This window comes from Myodes glareolus, chromosome 15 (assembly GCF_982192425.1).
Source record: "Myodes glareolus chromosome 15, mMyoGla1.1, whole genome shotgun sequence".
Lineage (NCBI taxonomy): Eukaryota > Metazoa > Chordata > Mammalia > Rodentia > Cricetidae > Myodes > Myodes glareolus.
In genome coordinates, this window is record NC_142040.1 from 26512411 (window position 1) to 26527761 (window position 15351).

Below are 15351 nucleotides of genomic sequence, written 5' to 3' on the forward strand. Positions count from 1 at the left end.
ATACACATACCACACATGCACACACACACATACTCACCACACACACACCACACACACGCACATACACACACACCACACACATACACCACACATACACACATACCATACCCACACCACACATACACACACACACCACACACCCACACACACACCCCGCACACACCCCCACACCCCGCACATACACACACACACACACACACACACATACGCACACACACACACACACACACACACACATTGGACAGAGAATGTTTTCTCTGCCTTCTGGCAGTGTGTTTATCTGAAAGAGAACAGAGTAAACGTGACAATGTGTACGTTCCCAGCCTAGGTGTGTTCTGCTTCTCTCTGCCTCTGCCGTTAGTTACCTCAGCCCACCTGATGACAGAAGGAAGAAGAACTTGTGGAGTGGAACCATTACCCGAGCAACAGAGAGATCAGCCCGGTCCTGGCCAATAACCAGCCGTGCAAGTCATACAAATGTTTCATCTTGGCATTTAAAAAAATATTTTAAGTGTGTGTGTGTGTGTGTATGTGTGTGTGTATATGTGCATGTGTGTATGTGTGTGTGTATGTGTGTATGTGTGTGTGTGTGTGGTGTGTGTGTGTGTGTGGTGTGTGTGTGTGTGTGTGGTGTGTGTGTGTGCATGTGTGTGTATGTGTGTGTGTATGTGTATGTGTGTATGTGTGTGTGTATGTGTGTGTATGTGTATGTGTGTGTGTGTTGTATGTGTATGTCTGTGTGTGTGTGTGTATGCCAGAGGTCAATATTAACTTTTACTCTCTGCTGTATTTTTGCCACAGTCTCTCACCGAAACCAGAATTTCCCGATTTGTCTGGCTATCTGGCTGCCAGCTCCAGGAGTTTCCTGGCTCTGCATCCCCGGTGATGGAATTACAGGCACACACTGTTGTGCTGGCTTTTTTACATGGATCCTGGGGCCTTGAACTCAGACCCTTGCCTTATGCATGGAGCCATCTTCAAAGTCCTGTTTTATTTTTTAAAGTTGTTTATGAACTTAAAATATTTTTATTGTTTTATTTTATGTACATGAGTGTTTTGAATACATGTGTATCTGTGAGCCACGCGCATAAAAAAAAAACCTGTGGAGGCCAGAAAGGGGTGCTGGAATAGGAGTTACAGATAGTTATAAATTTGCCATGTGAATGCTGAGAATCAAACCCGGGTCCTCTGGAAGAGTAACTAGGACACTTAACTGCTGATCCATGTCTTTAGCCCTGACAAGTATCATCATTACCAACAATAGTTTATTATTTTAATTAATTTATTTTTGAGACAAGGCTTCACTACGTAGCCTTGTCCGGTCTGGAAATCCCTGTGTAGATGAGGCTGGCCTCAAGAGATCTGCCTTCTCTTGTCTCCCCAGTGCTGGGGCTAAAGGTGTGCACCTCCACATCCAGATGCTGCAGTTCTGTCTGATGTGAAAATCTTTGAAGCAGTAGCTAAAACTTGGTGCCTATGACTGAATTGGATTATTAAACAGAGTTGAGGCTAAGGTTAGTTTTAAATTACCTCTTTGGGGGGAGGGCGGTGTTTGAGACAGGGTTTCTCTGTGTAACGATCCTAGCTGTCCTGGAACTCACTCTGTAGACCAGGCTGGCCTCGAACTCTCAGAGATCCACCTGCCTCTGCCTCCCAAGTGCTGGGATTAAAGACATTCACCACTACTGCCCAGCAAAAATGACCTCTTTTTGAATACGCATTAATTCTAAAATCAACAAATGATATGTTTCGTGTAGTCAGTTAGGAACATGTTTTGATCCATGTGCCAGGTCCCAGGGATAGATGATGGATGCCTGGAGCACTGGGTTTAGAAGGTTCTGAGTTCCAACTTGAGCTCTGTTGGAAAGGATGTCACATTTCTGATGCCTAGGAGTGGGTGGGTCCCGGTGGAAATGCTGAGAGTGCACACATTTGTTGTCTCGATGGACACTTTTGGTGATCCTCATTACCTCCCAGGGCAGCATCTGGCATGTGATGGAGCTCAGGGTGCGGGGGTAGGCTGTTGGAGAGGAAAACCTGGTCTGCTTCTTATTAGTCTTTCTGTTTTGTTTTCTTGAGACAGGATTTCCCTGTGTAGTCCTAGCTGTCCTGGAACTTGTTCTGCAGACCAGGCTGGTCTCGAACTCACAGAGATCCACTTTCCTCTGCCTCCCAAGTGCTGGGATTAAAGGCATGTACTACCACTTCCTGGATCTTATTAGTATTTTTAATGCTGAATTAATTATTTAACCTCTTAATAATTCCTAGCGTTATCTGTGATTTGAGGGCCATAATAGTACCTGCTTTGTAGACTTGTTATAAAGAACAATTGCTCATGTACAAGATGCTTAGAATACTCCTGACTTATTATATGTATTAATAATTATTATTCTCATTAGTAGTGTAGTGCAGATCATAATATTTCTGGGATGAATATATTCAACTGGTTTTTGTTACTAGTTTCCTTATATGCATAGGGAAGTATGCTTGTGTCTGAGCCTGCTAAGCATGCATTTGGTGAGCTTAGCTCTCCTCAGTAAGAAGAGCTCCATGTTTAACAAACATGTATTATGTTTAATAAACATGTATTATTACCATGTTCTATTTAGTATGTACCTGAATTGGAGAAAAATTATTTTTTTTTGGTATTTCAGTATAAATAAATCCCAAACTGTAAAGCCATTCCAAACAGTAAAGCCATCCATCCCCTTAACAGACTTAAAAATAGTCAGGGGAATGATTATGAAGGGTTTCAAGATTATTAGAATAAAGTAAATGTCAAAATCACAAGCATGGAGTCAGCAAGATGGCTCAGCGGGTAAAGGTGCTTGCTACTAAGCCTGATGACCGCTGGGTGGTGGTGGCACACACTTTAATCCCAGCACTTGGGAGACAGAGGCAGGAGGATCTCTGTGAGTTAGAGGGCAACCTGGTCTACAAGAGCCAGTTCCAGGACAGGCTCCAAAGCTGTCTCGAAAACAAAACAAAACAAACCAGCCTGACTTTAGTTCTGATCCATATGGCAGAAGGAGAGAACCCAGCACCATTGTCCTCTCTCCCACCACCAAGGAAAACCTTCATTCTCTCCACACCTTTGTTGATGGATGCAAATATGGTGGGTGACCGGCTTCTGCTGGCACTGGTGAGTTTGCCACATAAGAGTTCAACAGTGAGACAGTCGGAAGAACCTCACTGCTGGCCAAGGAATCACCATGACGACGACAAAAAGAAACAAATGAAACAGTTGCTGAAGAAATTTAGCAGCAATGTTCTTAATGAGCATCCAAAATATGGAGAAGTAATTCCACAGAGCGCATGGATGTTCCTGGTAGAGACTGGCCTGGCAGGCTTAGGATGATCAGCTGAGGATTCATGGCTTTTAAGTACTTGTGGCTCTCTGAAGCATAAATGAGGATTCCCTTGCACTGAAAAGTATTTCCCTTCCGTCTCTTGTCCTAATTTATAAACCTCACAGCTTGTATAATGTCACCATTTGGGGCTCACTTTTAACTTGGACTAGTATAACTTCTTCATGCAATAAACTGGAAGAGCCAAAAGAACAACAAACCAAAACCAGAACCCTGCTGTCCTCATAAAGGAAACAGACTATTTTGAACCTTTGGTGTTTATCTCCATGGTCCAGTCTTTCTAGGCTAATAATTTCAACAGGAATAAGTTCTGATAATTATAGAAATCTTATTTAGGTGTGCCACATTTAAGTGAACTTTGTACAGCCGTTGCAAGGAAATGAACTTGAATTCTGTTCTCAGGAAGAGATTTTCAAAAATAAAGAGATCACATTTCAATTTGTTTATGTACATTTGCTGCAGAGAAAGAGCCAAGGAGACATCCATAGTGTAGCCGGAGCATGTGCTGGATTGGTGCTTTGCCTTAAATGATTCCCTATGCTCCGTTTTGGATCATTTCCTGAAGTCAATACTGGTCGACCTGAAAGGTCCTCTCTCCATGAGATCTAAAACAATGCCTATCTGTGGATGTAGCCTTTAGGAAGACTATATCTGGGTTTTAGAATTCCTGTCTTTAAAAAAAAAAAATCAACTTCTCTCTCAAAACAGTCACTGCTATCTTTCAGGAACCAGATCACAGGCGATTTTTTCAGGTGATTCTATTTCCTGCTGGAAGTTTTAGAGGGCATTATTAAGGAAATTTATGTCCAGTGTGTGACTCAGCTCAGCAACACCAGGGAGCATTGCTAGAACTATAAAAGCCTGGTCTCCATCTCAGGTCTCCCGAGTCAGCACCATCACTGGGATCCGAACCCATGGGTCTCTAGGGATGTATTCAAGTCTGAGTGACTCAGCTCTACGTAGTGGGCAGTCTGATGAGCCAGGGGAATTTGTGCTAAACGTCTGCCAAGAAGGTCAGACTGATGGTCACTGACATCATCACAAGTCAGATAGCACAGGAAAGAATGGCATGCTGATTTTTTTTTTAGTGTCATCTGAGAATTTTAAAAAATGAGAAAGTAGCGAAGATTGTGGGTCTTGATGCTCCTATGCTATACCATAATTGAAAGGTTTTGGGATTGGTGAGATGACTCAGCAGATAAGTTAGCAGCTCTTCCAGAGGACCAGGATTCAATTTCCAGCACCCACGTGGTGACTCACAACCATATACAACTCTAGTCCCAGGGGATCTGATTCTTCTGTGGGCACCGGGCACATATGGGACATATAAGCATGTGTCAAGGCAAAAACCGCACACATATAAAATAAAAATAGTTAAAAAATATTAAAGGTATTTATTGTGTCATTTTCCTTTACAGTCAGGTGCACACTGAAAGTATTGCATCAGTTTTGGGCCATCAGGACTGGATTTCCATGGGAGAAAGTTATCTACTAACTGGGTCACTTAGTTCCCCCAAAATGCACAGATTTTTTTTTAATTTTTTTATTTTTTAGTTCTATATGGAAAGTGACATTGGGAAACATCCAGAAAAAACAAGTCATGTCTATTGAATGAAGTCTGCCATCCCTGGCAAAAACCATGTAGCGGGTCTCACTACACCCACCCCATTGCCTTCTACACATTCTTTGGTCACGCTGATATTAGGACATTGGCCCTCTTTTCCTTGACTAAGAAGGCCAGTGGACCAGTGGATTTGGTGTTCTCTTTCTTTTGGTTGTCACAAAGTACCAGTGCATGATGGATGCTCTCCCTCCCAATGGAGGCAGAGTAGCTAATGGGGTTTGACAATAGCCTCTGGTTAAAGACCAGACCCTAGGTCAGCCACACAGACCCTAGAAAGATGATTTTTTATTGACAGTATGTTCACATAAAAAACCCGAGTCTTCAATTTAAGCAGTTTCTAAATCTTTAAATAAGTAATTTTTTTTTTCCTGAAAGAATGTTTTGATAGTTTGTCTTAATTAAACACACTTCCACCTTCCTGGGGCACTTCGTTGGATTTAGCAATTTACAAAAGGTCTCTTTCTAAAATGCAATATAACATATGTGTAGAACAACATATGAAACTTGGGTGCTATGATTAACTTTTCAATTTCATCTTGTCAGGGGTCGGAAGCAAAAGGGTTCCATCCGAGTCCTTCTAGGAACATTCCGCCTCAAATAAGTCAAGACTGGTGAGCCCGAGTTGTTACCATTTGCTGAGCAGCTCGCTCTAGCCAGCACCACAAGGGACGTGTGACGGGAGCCCCATACTCATGCATTGCTTGGAAAACATCCATTAAAAGAGAGGGGATGTGAACCCGGTAATAAATCCTCGAGGCATTTGTGCTGGAGCCATGAAATGATACCAATAACTCCTTGGTAACACGTTAAGGGAACAATCAGGGGAATTCACCAGGCTTTTTTACTTTTTGGATGTATTAGGGGCAATTTTTAATTGAAACTTATCACAGACACAACAGGCCACGTGACAGCTGTTTACTCTCCGGTTTTCATTCATTTCAGATTTTATCTTGAAAGCTCAAGGCCTTTATCTCGACAGTTAGAGACCAGCACACTCCCTCTCCACCCCACCAGCTTATACCGTCCCCTGCATCCCCCACCCACCTCCTGGTGGCCTTTGGGAACAGTGGAGGAAGAGAGGAGACACTGAAAGACCTCCAACCCCCATCCCCCAAATTCCTTACTTAATTACCTTCCTGGCTGTTGCTCAGGAAATCCTTTGTGAGTTACATCTGCTTACCAAAAATAGGTTTCTGTGTTTTACCCTGGACCTGCTATCAATTTTTAGCATTTTTTTTTTTTGTACTTTATAGATGAGGAAGCCAAAGTTCAGGGAGACTAAGTAACTTTCCAGGTTACCACAGGTCTCTGAAATTGGTGAAATTGGTAGGGGGCTACCCAAGCAGTGGCCTTGCTTTTCTTTTCTATTGTGTGGAGAAGCAGAGCTGGCAATGTTTGTGCTGTCAGTGCTTTGATGGATTTGTTTTTTTCTGAGACAGTGTCTTGCGTGGTATCCCAAGCTGTCTTCAAACCTACGCTCCTCCTGCCTCAGCCTCCTGAGTACACCATCACCATCATTGCTAACCCGATATTTTTATCTTTAAGAGCATATTTATTTTTGTTATTTTTCTCGTGGATCAATTAACGCTTCAGCAATAAAGAGAATTCGAAAAGAAAGGCCAACATCACGTCTCGTCTCGCTGGTTGTTGTCGTTCATGACATTTCTGGCTGGCTGGGGGAGATAATGGAGCCGTGGCGTGCCTCCAGAGCTGATAAACAGAGCTGAAAGGCTTGTTCTTGCTTGCATATTTGTCTTGCCGTTTCTTCCATGGATTTGATATTGTTTTTAGGATGAAAAGGGGCTAGTGATAGGAAAGAGCTTGGCAGCTTCCTCCTCCTTTGGCCTCCCTGTTTGCTGAGGGTGTCTCTCAGACAAGCAGTGTCTTGGTCTTAAGGTCAAAGCCACCTGGTGAGGATTTGGAGTCTACTTGACAGCCCTGGGACTGTGCCCCTCTCTGATCCTATACAGTACAGAAATAAACAGCTTTCTTGTATGAATGTGGTTGCTGGAACCAGTCTACCTGGCTCTAATCCCAGCTCCATAGTTGCTAATATGAGAAGCCATTTAAGCCTCTGTCTCAGTTTCCTCGTTCTTTCTCATAAGCTTGCTGTGAAAACTGAGCAGCCACATCGTAGAGAGTCTTTAGATAGTTTCAGGTAGACAGTAAGTACTCAATAAATATAATTATTATAGCAGGTGCTTTGCATGCATTTACATATAGTTCTTACACACCAAAGAAATGGTGATCACTAAACTCCAACTTAGCTCTTAGGAACATTATATGTGTGGTAGAGAAGTCAGAGAAAGGAAGTGAGTTTCCTGTTGGTTTGAGATTAGGGAGGCCTCTGCAATTAAAGGAATATTGGTGTCAAAGGAGGCTTGCATCTATTCTATTTAATAACCTATTCAAAGGCCTTCCAAAGAGGCACCTGTTCGCTTACTTCCAGACCTCCATGTCAGCAGAAGCCGAGCAGAACCTCTGGAGCCATCACTGTGAGTGTGTCTGAGTTATACTGCAGGAGCAGGGACGGGCCAGCAAGAGCATGCTGACCTGAGAGTTAGGATCCAGGCTTCTGACTCTGCCGCCTACCAGCAGCGTGACTTCTCTAGTCGTAATTTCTTCATCTGCAGGAGACAGATTGGTTTCAAGGTCTGGAATCTCATGTCAGTGTTTCCTGGAGTTCTTTGAATTTAAACAGAAGTTATTCATGGCTGCTTCAAATATTTATTGATCTGCTTGTTGACTTAGCCCCTGGCCTGTGCTTCAGAGTCTAACAGATCTAATTGGAGATATCTGTCTTCCTGAATGGATCCTGGCTCAGCTATTTATTTGTGTATCTGTCTTCCTGAATGGATACTGGTTCAGCCATTTATTCGTTCATGCATGCATGTATTCATTCATTCATTCATTCATTCATTCATTCATTCATTCATCTGTCTTCCTGAATGGATCCTGGTTCAGCCATTTATTCATTCATGCATGCATGTATTCATTCATTTATCTGTCTTCCTGCATGGATCCTGGTTCAGCCATTTATTCATTCATACATGCATGTATTCATTCATTCATTCATTCATCTGTCTTCCTGCATGGATCCTGGTTTAACCATTTATTTGTTCAATATATGTTTACATACCAGCTTTATGATAGGTACTAGGTACACAATGACAAACCAGACAGTCATTGTCGCTGTCTGTTTGAGACCTAGAGTCTCTTGGACTAGACAGCAAATACATAGAGGATCCAACCAAAAAATATGTACTCAAGAAATTGTCTCAGACGTTATGCAGGGAAACCATGAACTTTAACTGGGAGATTTATGAGTTCATGCTTTTAGACAATCATCTGTGAAGAGTAATGAACCAGACCCTCGAAGGAAGGTGATGAAGTAGGAAGGTTAAGCCTGTACGAAGTGAGCCTTGCCAAGAGGCCTTGTCTGCTTTTAAAACAGACTGCAGAGACAATGCTTTATAGTCCTACTGTGAGCATCACAACTGCAGCCTTTTCCCTAAAAATAAAACAACAATGGAAACCAAACCACACATGAAAACTGAGGAAGCAAACATTTTATTGTAAAAAGATTATATAGTAACAGAAATACAACACAAAGATGGCGGAAATGCTCCTTTTATCAAGCCCAATATGGTCTCTTTGCTTCTGAAAGACATTCTGTCCACAGCCACGCCCACATCTCTATCTCAGTCACTCTCTCAATACAATATCTGTACCCACGTCTCTCCACTTCCGTATCCATATCTGTCTCTAAGGACACATATAGCTTGTGATGATTTACAATTCATTTTTTTCCTTGTGAAGCAAATCCCAGGCATCCTCTTGTTTCATTTTTATTTCTGAATACATACATCTTTTTCTCAGGGGTGTTCTCACTGAGCCTCTAAGGTGGTGCTCCAAGGAGGATAATCGGATAGCAGTCTGAAGTCTATCAGCTTTCTGTACAGCGGCGACAATTGCTAGCATTTACACAGGGCTGCAGCTGTCTTAGGTCTGAATCCTGTGCACATGGAGATACACTCAAGGCTCCCAAACTGGGACTAACAAGATGCTTGGGGATCTTAAAGGGGTATTCATAGGTGATTTGGAGTAGATGTGATTGGTAATCAAGCTAGGCAAAATAAATTGAAAATCTGATGATTCTGCTGGTGAGACTGAGCTTTTATGGGAGTACTTTCACCTACATAATATAAATAAATTATTATTTCCTCCAAGGCAAGTATGCTCTTAAGGAAAGAAAAGATTGCATATCAATGGAGCTGTTTCATTTTTGCCTGTGAGCTCTTGGAGTTTTTGCAAAGGGTCTTTCCCTAGCATATAAATTGGAACACAGATTTTAATCCTTAAATCATATTGTTAAGAATGAGCAAGAAGCTAGCTTTGCGATCTAGGGAAAGGTAGACACCAGTGGACCTTTCTCTCCCCGAGCAGGGAAGTCAAACCAGACTCCTTGTTATTCTAGACTGAGCTAATTCTGAGCGAGCTGCTCTTGTGCATGCGGTTTGAATGGCTCATCTGCCAGGTCTGGAGGAGAGCAGACACGTGGGATTTTACAACCTCCACTTCTCCAGGTCATTCTTATGCACACGGTACCATGACTAACAGGCATGGACGTGGCAGGGGATTAAACCGGTCATTTTTGTTTGGCATTAACAGGTTTTTTTTTCTGGGCTGCCAGACTTTAGCAGAGGTTGAAAAAAGGTATTACTTTTTTTTAACTTGAAAAAATTCCACCATCGGTCTAGTAACAATTGTATCATTTCCCTAGTGCTTTGGAGGATACCAGGAGCCTTTAGCAGGTCTTAGCTAACAGTCACCATTGAATTTGGTACGATTTTCACCGTCGTGCTTTACAAAGCTAAGATGAAGAGATGTAGGGTGACTGGAAACTGTCTCTCTCTCCTTTATTAAGATAGATTTTCATTTTATGTATGTGAGTATTTACCTGTATGTATGTATATACACCTTGGGTGTCTGAGAGAGTATCTGTAGTGATATTTTGTTTGTGTTTTAACAAATAAAGCTTGCCTGAAGATCAGAGTGGAGAGAGAAGCCACTGGAGGCCAGGCAGTCGTGGCACACACTTTTAATCCCTTGACTCGGGAGGCAGAGGCAGATGGATCTCTGTTAGTTCAAGGCCACCCTGGGCTCCACAAGATTGAATCTGTCTAAAAAAGAAACAGAGCTCACACAAAGGTGATCCCAACACTTGGGATCCCATGCCTTTAATCCCAGGACTAGGTAGGTGGAGACAAGAGCGATATGGCTGGACAGTGGAGAGAGGAATATAAGGAATAAAGACAGGAGTTCAGTGCAGTCTGAGGTTTGGTGGAGACAGATGCAGCCTGAAGGAGTCAGTCTGAGGACAGGATCGTCCTTTTGGTCTGAGCACTGGTAGAGGTAAAAAGTCTCTCTAGAGGCTGGCCGCATTGCTTCTCTGATCTTCGGGAAAGCTTTATTTGTTAAAACACAAACAATATATCACTAGAGGTTTCAGATATCCTATAACTGCAGTGACAGATGCTTGTGAGCCACCATGTAGGTGCTGGCTCTGCCACAAGAGCAGCAAGTGTTCTTCTGAGCAGTCTCTCCAGCCCCTTGCAGACTGTCTTTCAGGCCATACGCAGAGTTTTCCGTAGCCATCTGTAGCCTTGTGTGCCGAACAATCATATCGGACAATTTGGTTTTGGTTTAAGGGGTGGCCTCTTCTGGATTAGGGTACGTCTCTCAGATGATAAATTTGAAGGGGAAATATCCAAACTGTCGCCTGAAGCTCACGTTTCCAGTTCTACTGAGGACTGCCTTTTTGTTCTGGAGCAGACACTAACCTCACACATCCCTGTGGATGCCAAGGGGCTTTCAATATACTTGGCATTCACACCATGGGACAATATTCCTGAAGCTACAGCACACTGCATGTCTCGGCTCAACCTGGAGAGAGTCATAGGAAGCAGGTTCCCCCCCTTTCCTGGAGAGCCCTGAGAAGCTTCCCACAGTGCCCCCTGTCTCCGTGGCTCTCAAATGGTGGGTACTGGAGTGGTCTCGATGGCTCTGCAAGGATGCCAACTGCGTCCTCAGGGGAGATGAATGAAGTGTCTTCCACCTAAGTGTTACTATTTTTCAAGTAAATGAGGGTGCTATTGGGATTCATTAAAATAAAAATTAATTTAAATGCAAGGCTGAATGCTTAGTAGCTTTTGGCTGTAATGTATTTTTGTAATCGGCATTTCTGAAAGCAACTGGTGCTGTCACACAGGGAAGGGCAGAATCATTTAACATGAAAATACCTTCTTGCACATGAGGTGGGAGCAACCGTGGGCCTCTTGAGGAGGAGCCAGTGGGCAGGAGGTTAGTTCTTTTTTTCATGTTACTTAAAGCTATGATATCTCCTTTTATGGACACAACATCACTTCTCACCTTTTTGAGTCACAGTACAGGAGTTCTCAGAGATCTGCTGGTTGGGCCATCATTTCATAGATGAAGAACCTGAAGCTCAGAGAAGCAAAGGGTCACACCCTTAGTAGCAACAGCTAGAGTTAGGACAGAAATCCTTACAGGGTTGGAGTCTTGAGCAACCACTCTGCTCAGTTCCTACTCTGCGACTGCCCACTCAGGTGACTATCCACCCTGAAGAATACCCACTCTGCTGAATTACCACTGTTGAGTATCCACTCTACTGAGTACCCACTCTGTTGAGTATCCACTTTTCTGAGTACCCACTCTACTGAGTGCCCACTCTGCTGAGTACCCACTCTGTTGAGTGCCCACTCTACTGGGTACCCACTCGGCTGGGTACCCACTCTACGAAGTGCTTACTCTGCTGAGTACCCACTCTGTTGAGTGCCCACTCTGCTGGGTACCCACCCTGCTGGGTACCCACTCTACTGAGTGCCCACTCTGTTAAGTACCCACTCTATTGAGTACTTCACTCTGCTGAGTGCTCACTCTGCTGAGTGCCCACTCTACTGAGTGCCCACTCTGCTCAATTACTACTCTGCTGAGTGCCCACTCTGCTCAGTTCCTACTCTACTGAGTTTCCACTCTGCTGAGTCCCCACTCTGTTGAGTGTTCACCTCTTTACTGAGGACTTTAACCGCTACCACTTCAGTAGCCCATCAATGAAATGCCCTCGTTACCTGAATTAATTGTCACAACAGGAGCTTTTATAGATGAGATGGGAGAGGGGGCGGTATCCTATGTAATTAGCAACTTGCTCAAAGCCATGCAGCTGGCATATATGAGTCATTCTCACAGGAGGCTGTAAATCCTTATTTATTTGCTTTCTGAGACAGGTTCTTATAAGGCCTAAGCTCCCCTTGAACTCAGTGTGCAGGGGAGGATGGCCTTGAACTCCTGACTTTCCTAAGACCTCTCAAGTGCAGGAGTTAGAGGTATGTGTCACCACACTTTGCTAAGCCCATATATATATATATATATATATATATATATATATATATATATATATATATATTTGCTACCCTAGCATATAAACTTAGGGACACAAGGATACTACTTTATTACTTGCTTTTTTTCTCCCCACTTAAAACACAGCATCAAATTTCCATATTTTCTACCTTACACTTTAAAGTTAGTGATGTATATATTATCCTCTGTCGGGAACAGCATCTGATTGAGTCTCACTAGCAGAACATGCTAAATTTTGCAGAAAACTCTTGTTTATTTCCTTAGGCTAAATTCCCAGAAGAGGCGCGCCTCTCTGAGTGGCGCACACATGAAAAGCGGTTCTGCCTGTGAGAGAGCACTGAGTCTACCAGAGCACGAGAACAAAACGCCTTCCGCTCAGCAAGAGAGATTTATTTTCTTGCAGTTCTAGGGCCTGGAAACTCCAAGATCAATCAATGTTCCAGCCGTATTTGGTTTCCACCCAGGCCTCCCTCACTTCCAGGTTTGCAGACGCCCTCGGTGTCCTCACATGGCCTTCCACCGCATGCTGACAGAGATCTTTGGTGACCTTTCCTCTCCTTAGGAGGACAAGAGTCTTATCAGATTAGGGCCTCACCTTTGAAACCTACTTATTCTTAACTACCAGATTAAGAGTGCTGTCCCTTAATACCTTACCTTGGGGCCCGGGGCTCCAGTGCCCAAATGTTGAGGAAGGACATGCAACTTAGTTGACAGTGCTGTGCATTCTGAACCATCCTTTCCCAAGGCTGGATGGGTTGTGTGCCTCCCACGGATGCAGAGAGACTTCTCCTTACACTCCCAATAGCATCAGGGATTAGCATTTAAACTGTTGTTAATTTTGTGCCCTAAAATGGTGTATAGTATTCTATTTGAAATAACTTTTCACACAAATACGTTTTTTTCTTTTGTAGATTCCCTATTTAGTTCCCTTGTCATTATTAAACATATATCTGATCATATATGCTGTATCATATGTTACAGGTTTTTTTTGTTGATCTTTTTTACTTTAAAATTTTTATTGTCTCTTTCATTTTATTGTAGTTTATTTATGTGAAAATATCCTTTAGGATATAGTTTTGCCAGCACTTATATCACTTTCTTTGTTTCATACAGGAAATAAAGTTTTGTTGGCTAATATCTGTAAATCTCGGCACATGCTAAAATACGAGGGGTATTATGTGTTCAAAGTTAGCCTGGGCTACACAGTGAATTTCAGGTTAGCTTGGGCTACATAGTGAATTCTAGGTTAATCTAGGAAAGTCAGGCAGGATGGGAGAAAGGAAAGGAGGAGGAAGGGAGAGATAGAAAATAACTACTTAGATGTAGTCAAAGTAACTGTTTCTAAGTATATCACTCCAATTTTGTTATGTAAAGACATATGATTATATTATGAATATCTATATGATCTTAGACTTTCAAAAATTATGAAAATCATATTTATATAAAACTCAGTTTATATAATGCTCCCAATCTGTTGGGTCCCCTTGCTCTTCTGATAGCGGAGTTGCCAGTCCTGTCCCTGTCCCTACCCCTACAGTTACCTGGGCAGAGAGACGCTGTGATTGTCTTCAGATGGACCTCCAAAGACTGTGACACTCCCAGAGGCTGCTTAGAGAAGTGGGGACAGGTTAGCCAGGTGGGAGAGGGTGCGGGGACTGAGTTACTTCCTTAGGCTAAGTTACCTTCCTCATTGCTGTGATAAAATACTTGGCCAACAGCCACTTAAGGAGGGAGGATTCATTTGGAGTCGTGGTTTGACAGCACAGCCTGTCATGGCTGGGAGGGTGGTGACATTGTGACGTCATGAGCAGGAAGAAGTTGCTCATGTTCTCCAGTCAGGAGTCATAGAAGGTGAGGCATCTGCTCGCCTTCTCTTGGTTTTCCTTTTCTCCAGTTTCAGACCCCAGAACATGAGATAATCTGGTCACGGTGACAGCGAATCTCAGTTGTCAGCCTGACAACCTGGGGAGAGAAACCTCAGCTGATGAATTGCCTTCATCAGATTGGTCTGTGGCTCTTTCGCGGGGTCATTTTCTCTGTTAATTGGTGTAGAGGACCCAGACCATATGAAAGGTGCCCTCTCTGGGCAGGTAGGTCTGGGCAAAATGAGAGAGGTTGCTGACCATGAGCCTGAGGAGCATGTTATGGTTTAAGTAAAATGCCACAGGTCCCCCAGTGGTGGCAGTGGGCAGTGGGCAATGAGACCACGCTGCAGGTCCCCCAGTGGTGGCAGTGGGCAGTGCCATGAGACCACGCTGCAGGTCCCCGAAGTGGCAGCAGGCAGTGGGCAGCGGGTCCTGAGAGCATGGCAGGCCATAAAGGCTGCCAGTTCCAGGCAGGGAGAAAATCCCATGAGAGACAGACAGATGTGCATGCCGCGAGACCATGCCACAGGTCTCTGAAGGTGGCTGGTCCCAGTCAGGGAGCCACGTGGCGGGTGAGAGACAGACAAATAGGCACAACATGCAGAGTGAGGTTGGATATTTACTTAGTGCGCTATGGAGGGGAAAGCGAAGAAAGGGAGAAGAGGAGACACACACACACACACACACACACACACAGAGAGAGAGAGAGAGAGAGAGAGAGAGAGAGACATGGGGGTAGGGGGGTGAGCCACAGCAGCTCTGGGAGAGAGACAGAAAAGGGAGGGACTCAGACTGGAAGCTGAAGATCAGCTTGCCTCAGAGGAAGTGGGGGGGGGGAGTGGGTGTGTCTTGTCTCTTAAAGAGACAGGACAGATCGTACAGAGCAGACCAGTAAGCCACATCCCCCATGGCCTCTGTGTCAGTTCTTGGCTTCCTTGGATGACGGACTATGATCTGTAAGGCAAATAAATCTTTTCCTCTCCCAAGCAGCTTTTGGTCAGAGTGTTTTTATCGTGATAACAGAAAGCTTGCAAGAGCAGCCACCCACACTCAG

General features: G+C 43.7%; 1 long non-coding RNA gene across 1 annotated transcript; it reads right to left on the minus strand.

Moving 5' to 3' along the window:
• Positions 1 to 12801: 12801 nt before the first annotated feature.
• LOC125405142 (uncharacterized) lies at positions 12802 to 14168 on the minus strand. Its single transcript, XR_007233483.3, has 2 exons — positions 13974 to 14168; positions 12802 to 12989 (listed from the first exon to the last, which is right to left on the minus strand). It is a non-coding gene; the product is annotated as an uncharacterized LOC125405142 (long non-coding RNA).
• Positions 14169 to 15351: the final 1183 nt, after the last annotated feature.